Here is a 15,002-nt window from a genome sequence, read left to right as displayed (position 1 = left end):
ACTGTATTTGTTATAATGATCTGCGATCAGTGCTGTTTGATGTTATTGTTGTAATTGTTTTGGGGCACCACAAACTGCACCCATATGAGACAGCTTAATAAGTGGTTGTTTTGACTGCTCCATGGACTAGCCATTCCCCTGTCTCTCTCCCTCTCATGGGGTCTCCCCTATTCCCCGTTAACAACAATATTAAAATGAGGCAAATTAAGAACTGTACCGTAGCCTCTGAGTGTTGAAGTGAAAGGAAAAGTTACACATATCTCACTTTAAATCAAAAGTAGAAATGGTAAAGCTTAGTGAGGAAGATGTGTTGAAGGCACAGATAAACGAAAAACTAAGCCTCTTGTGCCAGTTAGCCAAGTTGTGAATGCAAAGGAAAAGTTCCTGAAGGAAATTAAAAGTTCCACTCCCGTGTACACACAAATTGTAAGAAAATGAAACAGCCTTATTGCTGATAGGGAGAAAGTTTTAGTGGTCTGGATAGAAGCTCAAACCAGCCACCACATTTCCCTTAGCGAAGGCCTGATGTAGAGGAAGGCCTTAACTCTCCAATTCTATGAAGGCTGAGGGAGGTGAGGAAGCTGCAGAAGAAAAGCCTGAAGCCAGCAGAGGTTGGTTCATGAGCTTTAAGGAAAGAAGCTGTCTCTGTAACACAACAGTGCAAGGTGAAGCAGCAAGTGGTGATGCTGAAGCTGCAGCAAGTTACCAGGACATCTAGCTAAGACCATAATGCAGGTGGCTGCACTCAGCAACAAATTTTCAGTGCAGGTAAAACAGGCGTCTGTTGGAAGGTGTCATCTGGGACTTAGCTAGAGAGAAGGCAATGCCAGGCCTTCAGTTTCAGAGGATAGGCTGACTCTTATTAGGAGCTAACGCAGCCAGTGACTCAGTTAAGGCTGGGGTTCTTCTACTATTCTGAAAATCTGAGGGGCTGAAGAATTATGCTGAATCTCCCCCGGCTGTTGCTCTATAAATGGAACGACAAAGCCTAGATGACAGCACATGTGTTTACAGCACGGCTCACTGTGTATTTTAAGCCCACCGTTGAAATGTGATGCTCAGGAAAAATAAAAATAAAAAGCTTCCTTTCAAAATATTACTGCTCATTGACTGTGCACCTAGTCACCCAAGGGCTCTGATGGAGATGTATAGCGAGGTTGATGATGTTTTCATGCCTGCTAACCCAACATCCGTCCTGCAGCCTGTAGGTCAAGGAGGAATACCAGCTTTCATGGTTTATTTAAGAACTAACTACATTTGGAGCTGCCACAGGTAGTGATTCCTCTGATAAGTCCGGGCAAAGTAAACTGAAAACCTTCTGGAAAAGATTCACCATTCTAGATGCCATTAAGAGCATTTGTGATTCATGGGAAGAGGTCAAAATATCAGCATGAACAGGAGTTTGGAAGAAGTTGATTCCAACCCTCCTGGATGATTTGGAGGGGTCGGGACTTCAGCGGAGGAAGTAAATGCACACACTGGAGACATAGCAAGAGAACAAAATTGGAAGTGGAGCCTGAAGATGTGACTTGCTGAAATCTCAGTATAAAACTAAGGGCTGGGGACCTCCTCCTTATGGCTGAGGACGGAAAGTGGTTTCTTGAGACAGAATGTCCTGGTCGAGATTGTTGAAATGACGACAGGATTTAGAATATTACATAAACTGGTAAAGCAGTGGCAGTTTGAGAGGATCGACTTCAATATTGGAAGTTCTACTGTAGGTAAAATGCTATCACATAGCATCGCATGCTACAGAGAATCAGTAAGTGAAAGAGTCCATCAGTTTGGCAAACTTCATTGTTGTCTTATTAAAGAAATCGCCACAGCCACCCCAACCTTCAGCCACCATCCTGACCAGTCAGCAGCCCTTAACCTCCTCGCAGGACCTTCCAGCAAAAAAGACCAGGACTCACTGAAAGCTCAGATGAGGGACACCTGGGTGGCTCAGCAGTTGAGCATCTGCCTTTGGCTCAGGTCGTGATCCTCGGGGCCTGGCAATCGAATCCCACATCGGGCTCCCTGCATGGAGCCTGCCTCTCCCCTTGCCTGTGTCTCTGCTTCTCTTTCTGTGTGTGTCTCATGAATAAATAAAATCTTTATTAAAAAAAAAAAAAGCTCGGATGAGGGTTAGCATTTTTTAGCAATAAAATATCTTTAAAGTATGTACATTGTTTTTAGACATAAAGCTATTACACAATAGACTACAGTAGAGTGTAAACACGACTTTTATAGGCACCAAGAAACAAGAAATCCATTGGACTCCCTTGATTACGGCATTTGCTCTATTGCAGTGGTCTGGAACTAAATCCCAATATCTCTGAGGTATGCCTCTAAGTCTTACATAACACAGGAGCCCCCCTAAAGAAGTGAATGAAGGCCCAAAGAAACAAATAAGCCTGAGGTTTTTATGCTTAGGTTTGATGACGAGTGGAAAGTTGTAAGGTGTGATGGGACAAAGGTAAGATAAATGTAGTCAACTGGGGGAAACAACGAGGCTTGTTGGAGGCCTGTCCTGTCCGTGTTCCTTCATTTTTGGAGGTAATCCTTTTCTCCCAGGACAGGAGAGCCCCTCTCACATGAGGGCTTTATGACCTGCTTCAGGGGAAGGTCAGAAAGTCTTTGCTGAGGGTGGAAGAAATCATGAGAACAGATCAAATACATGTTTGTTCTACTGGCCACTGTTGAACACCGTGGGGTCACGTGTTTACTGAGAAGCAACAAATCACAAGCAGAGCTAACAAAATAGAAGGGAGGGAGGAAGAATCCTTCCCGCACATTCCAATTCTCAGATTCCTTCAGCTTGAAATACTCGCTAGGCCAAGATGCCCTACTTGGGGGTAGCACGTCCTGAACGTGATCAGAAGTAATAACATCCTCGATTTGGGATACTATACAGTGCAACGTGTCAACGTGTGAAAGATCTGCATCATCAGTGAACTAACTCTCTCCCACCCAGAATGCATAATGTTACAAATATTTATTCCAAGGGCAAGATAAACCCTGGATTTTAATGAAACAAGATATAAGTTTACTGATAATGTTTTAGGTTCCACATTGCAACTAACCTTTACGAAACTACTGCCTGTCTAGTTTGGGTTGGGTGCTGCAGAACATTATCTCTGTTATTCCATATTTTTGTCATATATCTCAACCAAAACAGCATAATAGACTAAATGCAGAAGCAGCTATGAGAATCCAGCTGTTTTCTACTAAACTAGAGAATAAAATGATTTGTAGGGATCCCCCTGGGTCCCTGTGGTTGAGTGCCTGCTTTTGGCCCAGGGCATGATCCTGGAGACCCGGGATAGAGTCCACATTGGGCTCCTTGCATGGAGCCTGCTTCTCTCTCTCCCTGTGTCTCTCGTGAATAAATAAATAAAATCTTTTTAAAAAAATAAAATAAAATGATTTCTAAAAATACTAAACAACTTCACTTTCCTGTTTCTTTTGTTTTGCAAATATAGTTATTTCCATAAAAATATGTTAATTTTGTTAACATGTGGGTTTATTTATTCAATGAATTAACAAGTAAATATAAATGTTTCTCAGTTTTAATTTCTAATACGGTAAAATATCAATAGAGGTAACCCACATGAACAAAAGCTCCTTGGGGTTCTTAATTTTGAAGAAGGGGTCCTAAAACCAAGGAAGCTTGAGAACCATTGACTTAGATTAAAAGATTAAGACCCTCCTACCTGGTCTTTCTGCTTCTGGCCCATTCCACGGTTCCTCCTTCTATCCTCAGTACATCAGCTGAGGCGATCCCCTTAAGATGTAAGTCAGACTGTTACTCATTCACTCAACCACTCCCAGAAGCTCCTCAGCTCACTCAGAGGAAAAGCTAAGTCCTCTCCAGCCGTGCTCACACTTCTCTCCGTCCTCACGCTTGATGGGCACACTTCTGTCTGAGGCTGTCCCTTCTGCCTAGAGAGCTCTTCCCACGGATGGTCATGGAACCCACTCCCTCATCTCCTTCAGGTCTGCGCTCAAGAGTCACTTTCTCAAGATTTGTCTGACTGGCCAGTGTCAAGTTGCAAAACCCATGCTCACACTCCCAGTTGCCTTCCCTCCTTTATTTTTCTCATAGCACGTACTACCACTTAATACACATAATGCTTTATCAATTTATCTTTTTTATTTTCTTTCTCCTTCCTCTAAAATGGAAGCTTCAGGAGGACAGAGGCTTTGTCCACTTCATCAACTGCGTATTGTGCTCTGACGCATGGGAGGAGCTCAGGGAATATCTGTTCAATGAAGGAATGAACATCTCTATGGCCAATGATGTAGACTGGCAGTTTGCTCTGAGTAACCAGTGATACTATGGCAGTTTCTCCTCTTTAATCCTGTATTTATTATGATTACTTCATTTAGCCTCTCTGAATTAGACCTTTTACATATCATCAGTGCACATTTTAAATGTTTCTTTTTTCTCAACCACAGTGATGTCTTAAACCTTCAGAGCCTGGGGCACCTGGGTGGCTCAGTCGGTTGAGCATCTGACTCTTGATTTCGGCTCAGGTCATGATCTCAGGGTCCTGAGATCGAGCCCCATATCAGGGTCCACGCTGGGCATGGAGCCTGCATAAGATTCCCTCTCTCCCTTTCCCTGTCCCACCCCCCCACTCATGCTCGCTTGCTCCCCCTTTTTCTCTCTCTTTCTCTCAAAAAGCAAACAAAACTTCAGAGTATTAAGAACATCAAATGGTTCTGAGCCCACAGAGAAACCCCAAATCTGCATTTTTCAATAAAGCTCTTCAGAACCTGCAAACCTGCATTTGAGGACAAGTGGTAAATCTACCAGGGGAGATTCCTGGACCAACAAGCTACAAATGGTTTCTGTTTTCTTAGTGTAGTTGACACCCAATGTTACACTAGTCTCAGGTGTACAACATAGCGATTCCACAAGTTTACAGGTTATGCTGTGCTCACCACAAGTATAGCTGCCACCTGTCCTATTACATCACTGTTACAACATAACTATTTCTTATGCTGTGTCTTTTATTCCTGTGATTTATTCATTCCCTAACTGGAAGCCTGTATCTCCCACGTACCCACATTTAAATGGTCTTTAATTTACTTGCGTGTTGATCCTCTTCAAAAAAATAATTTGGTGTATTTTAAAATTGGCAAAGGCTAATTCTGCTATATTGGTAAGTGTGTGAAAGCTGTATGGATATAGTTTAAACTTCCTTAAAAAGATCAAATATATTATTTCCTTTTTTACAGACTTGTTTATTTATTATCTTAGTGCGGGGGCAGAGGAGGAGTGGGAGAGAGAATAACCAGACTTCCTGCTGAGGGCAGAGCCAACGGGCAGACGGACAGACTGGATCTCATGACCCTGAGATCACAACCTGAGCCAAAATCAAGAGTCAAATGCTTAACTGATGGAGCCACGCAGCTGCCCCGCAAATATATTATTTCTAAAACATTTTAATACTGTTTCATTTATTAATAGGGAAAAAAGGAAAAATTATGAGTAACCAAAAATCTCTTCCACACGCAGCTACATAAACTAATAATACCGATAATTAGGAATAGTTTAGCTAATGAGAGATCTTGATCAGAAAGCTTTTTTAAACCTTATAGTTTTATAGCAATAGTGACAGCAAGGATTTCTTTCAAAGTGGTGTTTTTATTCCCATCTCTCCCTAAAGATTTTTGGAAGAACTAAACCTTTTGCGTGGTTTAAGAAATGGCTTTGAAATGTTTTTTGGAAAGTGAGCAGCATATGTTTTTCCCTCTTTGGAACCGGAGCTGAGACCACAGGAACATGAGTAGAGCCCCAGGTCTTTCTTTCGTGAGTCTGTGTGTCTCCAATGACTCTCCTGCTGGGACCCTAATAGGATTTATTCCCCTTACACCTTGATCTTCCCTGGCTCCTCATGCTGTTCTATGTTCTTGGTTTAATGAGATAATTCCTGTGATCCAGGGCAAAAGACAAACAACAACAACAAAAACCTACCTTTTCCTTAGACAAAAAGGATAGCTGAAGGAATGTGGAGTTAGGTTCTCTGCTGTCATTTTATGTGGCCAATATTTGACAACAATCCTGAATATGCTGAGCCAGGAAGATGACAGTAGCCAATCTCAAAATCTCAGTCGTGGCTGGGCAGACTGCATCTCACACAAGTCTATTTAGCCTTGATAATGTGGGAAGATAGTAGCTGACTGGGAGGGGCTGGGAAGGGGGGGTACAGTGAAAACTCGAAACAATCTAGGGTTGATGGAATAAGCAATAAAAATGTATGTGTAAAATGTTTAATGATGGAAATGAGAGTAATAGACACTGGGAAGGTTATGAAAATAGAAGTAAGCAAAATCCTCTATCATAGAGAAAAGGAACAGATAATGTCTAAAATAGATGCATCAAAAAATAGAGATCTATTACTTAGAAATGTAAAAGTGACCACAAGAAAAATTTTAAATTATTTAATAAATTTTAAGAGGTTGGTTTTAGGGAGGAGCTGGGTTGAAGAGGACTGGGGCACGGGAAACTTGTTTTATTATGATGATGATCTCTTGTACTCTTAGATTTTATAACTATATATATATATATATATATGTATATATATATATATATATAAACATTTTTTATATAGTAAAAATAAAATAGGGAGTAATTCTGATCCCCCCTGATAGTCAGGTTGGGGCTGGAGAGAGAGAAGGAACAGGGTCTGGGATGTCTGGCCATGGGGCTAATATGGTAAATCTGCTTTTGCTGTTGGCCTTGTTCAGGTGTCAATGATGAGCAAGAGGATTTGCATGGCCTGCAGTAGTCCTGGCGTCTTGGCCTTCCTGTCCAGATTTGGATGCAAGACAGGTAAAGGCTCGTGATAGTAAAGAGCTTTACAAAGTACAATTTCAAAACAGTTATTTCCACATCCTTTGGATAGCCTAGAGAAGTGGTCCTGTCCTGGTCAAGCCTAGAGAGGATTATAGACATGAAATAGCTCTGGGGAGAGTGGGCCCCTTTCTCTGCCTCAGCCCTATAACAAGTCATACGCTAGAAATCTTGATTTTGTGCTTACTGTTTATGCTGAAGTTAGAAGAGATCTATGATTCCTCATAGCTTCTTGGTTCAGAAATCTCTATTGGTAGCTTTTACTGCTTGTTCCCAAATGTATGTGCATGTTCTGGGGAGCTTTATTGAAAATGCAGATCCCTCGGTACCATCCAAGGAGATCCTCATGCTGTAGGTCTTTAAAAAAAAAAAAAAGATTTTATTTATTCATGAGAGACACAGAGAAAGAGAGAAGCAGAGACACAGGCAGAGGGAGAAGCAAGCTCCATGCAGGGAGCCTGATGTGGGACTCAATCCTGGGTCTCCAGGATCACACCCTGGGCTGAAGGCGGCACTAAACCTCTGAGCCACCCAGGCTGCCCCATGCTATAGGTCTTGAATCGCATCAGGAACCTGTGGTGATTCTGACCAGGTGTGAGAACACTGCTTTAATCCAGTCTGGTTTATGTAACCCTCACGACAATCTTAAGAAATAGAAGACCAAAGCTCAAAAAGTCATTTTCCCAAAATCGTACCTAACAGTGAAGTCAGTATTTTAAGCATAACATGTCTACACTCCTCCTGAAACTGACCTTCTCTCCTAAAAAGAGCCCTGATGTGGAGGCTTTGCCAGTTTTGGTGGTGTCAGTACCCTTATCATGGCTGATTTCAAGTTACCAACAGGCCATCACGAACGTGGAGCTGGAAAAAGATGCTCCAAACCACACGAATATTTCTATGATATAGACACAATGACCTGAGTAGAGGTATAGCCTTAAGAGCCTAGTAAAGTGCAGTAAAGTAATTAGGAACTGGTAAGTCTTGAGTATCCATTCCCTTTGTAATATAATGTATTTAATTGTAGGTTTAATTTTTAATAATGACCGAGTTGAGCCACTGACTTCCACTGGCTTTCACAGTCACCTGAAAATTGAACACCTGGCTCTCGCAAGCTGTCACAAGCCAGTGTGCCTGACTCCAAAGCCCTCTATACTAGTGTTTAACAACACGTGGTCTGTGGAATACAAATTCTTCAGTCTTTTCTGAAACAAGATTTTAAAGGTCAAATATATTTGGGAAGTGCTGCATGATTGATTGCCTCTTTAAAAATCTACCATTTAGATTGGTGTATTGTAGTCCCTAAGAAGTGTTGGGGTAAAGAGACCTGTTAACGTCAACCCCCAGGTTCCCCTTTGCATGTATTAGCCCTCAGCATCCTGCAGCATGGGTGCTCCTTCCACTCTGGGACATGCTGTGCATCTGGGGAAATCCTAGCAAAGTGCTTAGAGAGTACTGGCTGTGGAGCCAGGCCACCTGAGTTTGAATCCTGGCTCCACCATTTGAGGTTGAGGGTCTTTGGGCAAAAGTTGAGGGTCTTTGGGCAAATAAAAACTTCCTGTCTTTGTTTCCTACACTACAACAGAGGAATAATAGTAATTCCTATTTCGTATGGTCATGGCGAGGATTAAATGAGTTAGCATATACATGAAGCGCGTAGAGCAGCGCCAAGCACCTGAGAAGTGCTACCTGAGTTTACACCAGGATTACCCTTGTTCTCATGCCACTCTGCCTCTAGCCCAGTCTTCCATCTCCTGATCTCAGGCTTCCCAATTAGCAGCATGGAAGAAGGCAAGGGTCTCCTGACATTCTTTCCTAAGTTCAAAGCATTTCTAGCCATACTAGAAAGATTTAGGATTTGCCATTTTTCTTGAACCTGCCAACTTGGACTGTGATTTTAGATTTTACATTTAAATAAAAATGCCCTTAACTAGAAACCACTTAGACAACCCATGACATTGATTAGAGAGGAATTTTCTTTTGCCATCAAGAAGATAATGGTGACTTAACAGCAGGCCTCTTCCTTCTGAGTCAGCATCATCAGGAGCAGGAATTGTCACCTTTCACAGAAGACTGGCTCCAAGTCCTCCTAGCTCTCTTGCATCCATGACTTCTCCCCGGGCACCTGAAGGGCATGAACCCCTCCAATGCTTTGCCTCCTTGCCAACTTAGCAAGCTGCATTCTGCCTAAGAGCATCGTGGAGAGGTGACTGCACACAGAATCCCACAAGAGCTGGGTTAAGGGAAGCTAGCTGTGACTTCACCTTAGTTTTGCAGAAATCTGATTTTATTTGAAAAGGAGTATGGGCAAAGGGCATGAAGAGGTCACTCAAAACAACACATATAAGACCAACAGACATAAAAATATGTCTAACCTCACTAATAATAATCAAAGAAATGTCTTAAGACAACATATTTCTTATGTTAGGGCAAAAAAACTTTTTTTCCAATTGATAAAATCTAATAGTGGCAAACATGGGAGGAAACCAGCATTCTCTTACACCATTATTAGGGAGTATAGAATATTTTTGGAATACCATTAAACAATATAAATCAATATTTGAAATGCGTATGTCATTTGACACAGCAATTTGACTTTAGAAACATCACAAGAAGGTAAAATTGGACCAGGAAACAGAGGTGTATGTTCAGAGAGACTCAAAATGGCTCTTAATTATTTATAAAATGGAAACAAAACTAATTATATATGTGGTAGATTAAATTGTGGGTCTCAATTTTTTACCCCAATCTGCACTCACATGTCTTCATCATAAGCAAAGTCTATTTCCCATTCCTTGACTTTGGCCTTGGCTATGTGATATGCTTTGAGTGGTACCTGGGCAGAAGGAGGATGAGAGACACGTGGAGGAGAGCTACCCTTGCCCCTATAGACAGAGCAGCCATAAATTGAGGCCATCCTAAGTCCACCAAAGTCCAGCCAACCTCCAGACATGTGATATATATATATTTTTTTTTAATTTATCCATCTGTATCTATGTGTAGAATTTATATAGAATATGGTATAATTATATAAATTATGCATTATATGTAAGTCATTGTTTTAAGTCACTGCAATTGAAGGGTAATTTATTAAACAGTTCACCCATACAGTCCATCAATAGCACATGTATGTGATACCACACTATGCAGCTGTTACCGGTGATGATATGATCTATACTTACTGGCATGGAAAGGTGTCTACTCAATATTGTAAAGTGAAGGAAACCAGATTTCAGAACACAACCTATCTAGGTATAATTACACACACATACACAGATATAAGAACAGATGTTTTGGTTATTTCTGGAGGGTGGGAATCAGAATTTTTTTCTTTTTTCTGTAGTTTTGTCTATTGCTTTTATTCTTCAAAGAGCCCTCATATTTTTTAGAATTGGAAACATGGCAATGGCAATGATTGTAACGTATATTTAGAGAACAAAAAAGGGGGAGTCTGTTTAGAATAAAGAGAAATGCAGTTAGGAAAAGAGGAGCCCAGGTTACACACCTCCTTGAAAGGTGGACAGAGTTCAGGTGTGATGTACTGAGAACTAGAAATAGACGTAATAGTAGTTAGCACTGGTTCATGCTCACTCCAATCATTCTTATCAGCTTATCCTGATAAGTGAATGATCTCGTGTAGTCTACATAGCAACCCTTTAAGGTCATGATTTTACCTTTCCTCATATTATAGAAAAAGAAACAAGTTTGAGGAGGATAAATAACTTGTTCTGGATCACACAGTGGATTTGAACACAGATCTGTCTCCAGAGCCCATCTTCCTTCCAGCATGCACGCTTATTCTCACTGTGGGCTTCGAGTGAAGGAATGGCAGGGAAGAGTGACAGGAGGTGCTAGGGATGGAATCCGAACACCCAAGCTCTTATAGCTAAAGAGGCTGTGGATGAAGGCTAGGTGGAGGGCACTATAGCTCAGAGGAGAGGTCAGAGAATCAGTCAGAATCAGGGGTCCAGTCCTATCTCAGCACGGAGTGATTGTGCACCGAGGCCCCTCTAACTCTGGCTTTATCCTTCCATGAAAATGTAGGATAAATAATAAATACCTCCTTCATAGTAATGGGTGTCACTTCAGTGCCTGGCACATGAGCCACCAATAAATGGTTGCTAATATATTTTTAAAATTTTTTATTTATTTATGATAGTCACAGAGAGAGAGAGAAAGAGGCAGAGACACAGGCAGAGGGAGAAGCAGGCTCCATGCAGGGAGCCCGACGTGGGATTCGATCTCGGGTCTCCAGGATCACGCCCTGGGCCAAAGGCAGGCGCCAAACCGCTGCACCACCCAGGGATCCCGCTAATATTTTAATATAAATAAAAGCACTTTGGAAAACATAAAATGCTAAACACATGCTAATAGTTGCAATTTACAATTTTAATGAACACAGTGTTTAAGGCAGGGAGACATTCCAGTGGAGAAACCCTTGGGACTTGGCAACAGGCTAGCACCTGCAGATGAATGGATGTGACAAGTTTAAAAGGTCTCCAAGGGATCCCTGGGTGGCGCAGCGGTTTGGCGCCTGCCTTTGGCCCAGGGCACGATCCTGGAGACCCGGGATCGAATCCCACGTCGGGCTCCCGGTGCATGGAGCCTGCTTCTCCCTCTGTCTCTCTCTCTCTCTCTGTGTGACTATCATAAATAAAGGCTTAAAAAAGATTTTTTTTAAAGGTCACCAAGATATAAAATCTGGAAAAATAGCGATGATCTTGATGAAGAAAGCTTCATTACTAAATTGTGGAAAATGTGTTGAAAGCCTGTTTGTGGCAATGAAGCCTGTCTGTAAAGGATATGTTCATTCATTCATTCATTCATTCATTCACAAACACCTACCATGTGCCTGGCACTGTGGTATACTATACTCAAGCACATTATGGTGGGAAGTGAGGGGGGACAAAATGTAATCAAATGGTCACACAAATAAGTGTAAAATGCATCAGTGATAAATGCAGAGAATAGGTACATGGGATTATGAAAACAAAGAACCGGAAAACATTTCCTGAGAACGTGATGATGAGATGATGATGATTCGGCTGAGATCTGAGGGGTGAATAGAAACCTAAATGACTTAGTTCAGGTTGTTACTTTGCAGATGTGCGATCAGCTTCCTATTTGGCCACGTAAATCAGAGGCTCTCAAACTTGAGTGTGTGCTGAATCACATGGGGGGCTTGCTCATACACCCGCGCTGGGCCTTGCCCACAGAGTCGGATTCGGTGAGTCTGGGGTGGGGCCCGCGGGGTGATGTGGGTGCAGCTGAGCTGGGGCCACGCTTTGAGCACCCTGCTGCAGATTAACGCCCGACACTGCCTCCTGCCAACTAGCACAACTAACGTGAGCCACTTGTAACAAACGCTTTCCAGGGTGCTCACCACAAAAATCAATTTCCAAAGTCTTTTGGTTGAAATGTTTTTACACCAGGTTGAATGTTAACATTACATGTTCAACCTTTCTCTTTATTGAAAAATGAAAAAAAAAAAAAAAAACCAACAACACCGTAATCGCAGCCTCGCCCTGCAGTTAGCTCTGGGTGAGCAAATGTCAAAGCACTGCAAGCAACTCTAATGGGATCTTTGAAGGGGAAGAGGAGTGCCTGGCCCCCGAGGCCACTGTGGGTGCAGAGCAGATGAGGGGCATGCGGGCTGGGGAGCGGCTTGGTTCGGGATGATCCTATAATTTACAGTGTGAGAATTCTGTTCCCCGGAGGCTGGGAAAAGGGAAAGCTGTCAACCATGGACCCCTGGTCTATTCTATTACTTCGCAACAACACCACACAAGAAATGCCTGAGTACATCCCCTTCTAAGCGAGCCGAAGCAGTAGAGATAAGGCCGATGAGGCCGTCCCAGCGCTCATTCTTCTCTTCCTTTCCCCAGAACTAATTTTTGTTGTCAGTTTGGCATTTATGTTTCCAGACCCTCTTCTATACAGTTTCTATGGGAACAATTGATTCTGGTTTCCTGTGAAGGTATCACGCTCTGTGTTGTTCCACAACTTACTCTTTCTTTCCACTCATGGGTATGTCCTATGGATTTTTCCATGTCAGCGCAAAGCTCCAACCGTGCTCTTGTTTTCTGCATATTACTGCATAATACAGAAGAACAAAGTTCCTTTATAAACAGGCATTTAAGCAGCTTCCTCTCCTCCAGTTTTGCTATTTTGTTCTGTTTTTTCAGTGCCTATAGGCAAAGCTGGAGTGAACATTCTTGTCTGTGCCTTCCCATGGGCAGGGGGGGCACCTCTTGAAGGCGGGTATGGAGAAAGAGAACCGCAGAGGCCCAGTATTTGAGTGTTTTACATTTTAATAGATATTGCCAGATTGGCCCCCGAACCCCACCCACAGGGGGCGGAGGAGCAAGTGCTGCTTCCTCATACATGTGCCAATACTTAGTAATACCAAACATTTCCATGCTACCATTCTGGTGGGTGAAAAAAATAGTATTTCATTCATGTTTGCACCTTCATTTCCTTCATTACTAGTAAATTTGAGCATATTTTCATATTTCCACTGTCCATTCAATTTTCTTAGCTGACAGATCACCTAGTTATGATCTACCCATCGTCCTTTTGGGTTAACTTTTTCTTATTGATTTCAGGCGTTCCTTATGTAATCTAAATGGGAATCTTTTGTCTCTGTGTTTCTCGAACACTTTCCCCCTTGCGCTTTCATTTTAGCTTTGTTTATGGATGTCTCTTCTAGGGTGGAGAAGTTTCCTTTAGAAATAGATTCACCATCCTTTTCCTTTTATTTTTTTATAAATTTATTTTTTATTGGTGTTCAATTTGCCAACATATAGAATAACAGCCAGTGCTCATCCCATCAAGTGCCCCCCTCAGTGCCCATCACCCAGTCACCCCCACCTCCCACCCACATCCTTTTCCTTTTAAGGACTTTGCTTTCTGTATCTTGTTTAAGGGGGGGGGGTCTTTATTCTCAGGATGAGAAAGCCCAGCCCTTCTGTTTTATCTCACAGGTGTCTGAACCCCATTTTAGACTATAGCCAAGGCCTCTGTGTACTTGAAAGATAAAGGGTGCACTTTACTGGTGCTGATGTCTGCATCTCGGAGAGGATTGTGTCCACTGGGCCTGGGACATACCTGGTAATTTTCATTCCTGGGGAGCTGGGACGACTCCAAAGGCTTCCTTGTACCCCTCCTCCAGGCAAGGCCGGGAGTCCCTTTTGCCACCAGAGGCCTGTGTGGGACCTGACTCCCTTCTGACTGTGTTGCAATCGTTTATGGTGCTGACACTCCCATCAGACTGGCCAAATCTCAAAAACAGGCAGTCTTGCTGGCCTCTAAATTCCTGGTGTACAGCCTGGCCCTTCGAGGCGCTCGGAAAATGTTTTCTCAAGTGAATGAATAAGGCACTAAGGCCCTGAGATCTTCTGGGAAGTGGAACTCTCAATAACATGGATGCAGACACAGGCCAGCTCAACAAGACAGGCTGGCACAGAAGCATCTAGATGCTTGCTTGTCCCTCCCTCTAGGCTGTATGCGTCATGACAACAAAGAGTCCACGTTTACTGCTGTTACCCTCATACCTAGAAGAGGGCTTAGAACCATATATGCCCCCTCCCCCGGGCATAATTATGGAATAAATGAATGAACTACAGATATATTTCCATCTGTCTTCTCTCTGAAGACACTAACTGGCTTGATTTTCTGGTTTTCTTCCCCTCCCAGGGAGGAGGAGGCCTCGGAGCTCATCTTCCTCCGCCCCCTCCCAACACTATGGTGTACTGCAGATGCATTTTGCAGATGTAAGCCTGAACCTCAATGTCAGGCAAGCCAGAAGTGCACTCCAGAGAGCCAGGGCGAGCAGTCGGCCAGAAACACAGTGTGCAGAGGGGCTGAGAGCAGGTGAGAACTTGGCCGCTGAACTGAAACTGTAGGGCAGAAGGTAGAGGCTACTGTGGTAGATTTTTCTTTTGATTTATTGCTTTTGTGAGAAGTGGCTCGTGTAGCCAGAGAATTACGAAGGCAACCTAAAAATCCCTCTGAATCCTGCAATCCTGGGGGAACCACTGTGACATTATGAGCATCCTGCAAGCATTTCTGTATGCATGTGTCAGGTTACGTTCACCTGCAAACGACAGACAACCAGAACGATGATGTAAGCATGATCACAGCTCATTTCTCTCCCACGTGG

This window comes from Vulpes lagopus, chromosome 15 (assembly GCF_018345385.1).
Source record: "Vulpes lagopus strain Blue_001 chromosome 15, ASM1834538v1, whole genome shotgun sequence".
NCBI lineage: Eukaryota > Metazoa > Chordata > Mammalia > Carnivora > Canidae > Vulpes > Vulpes lagopus.
The sequence above is the reverse complement of the archived record's forward strand: the minus strand, read 5'-3'. Positions refer to the sequence as shown.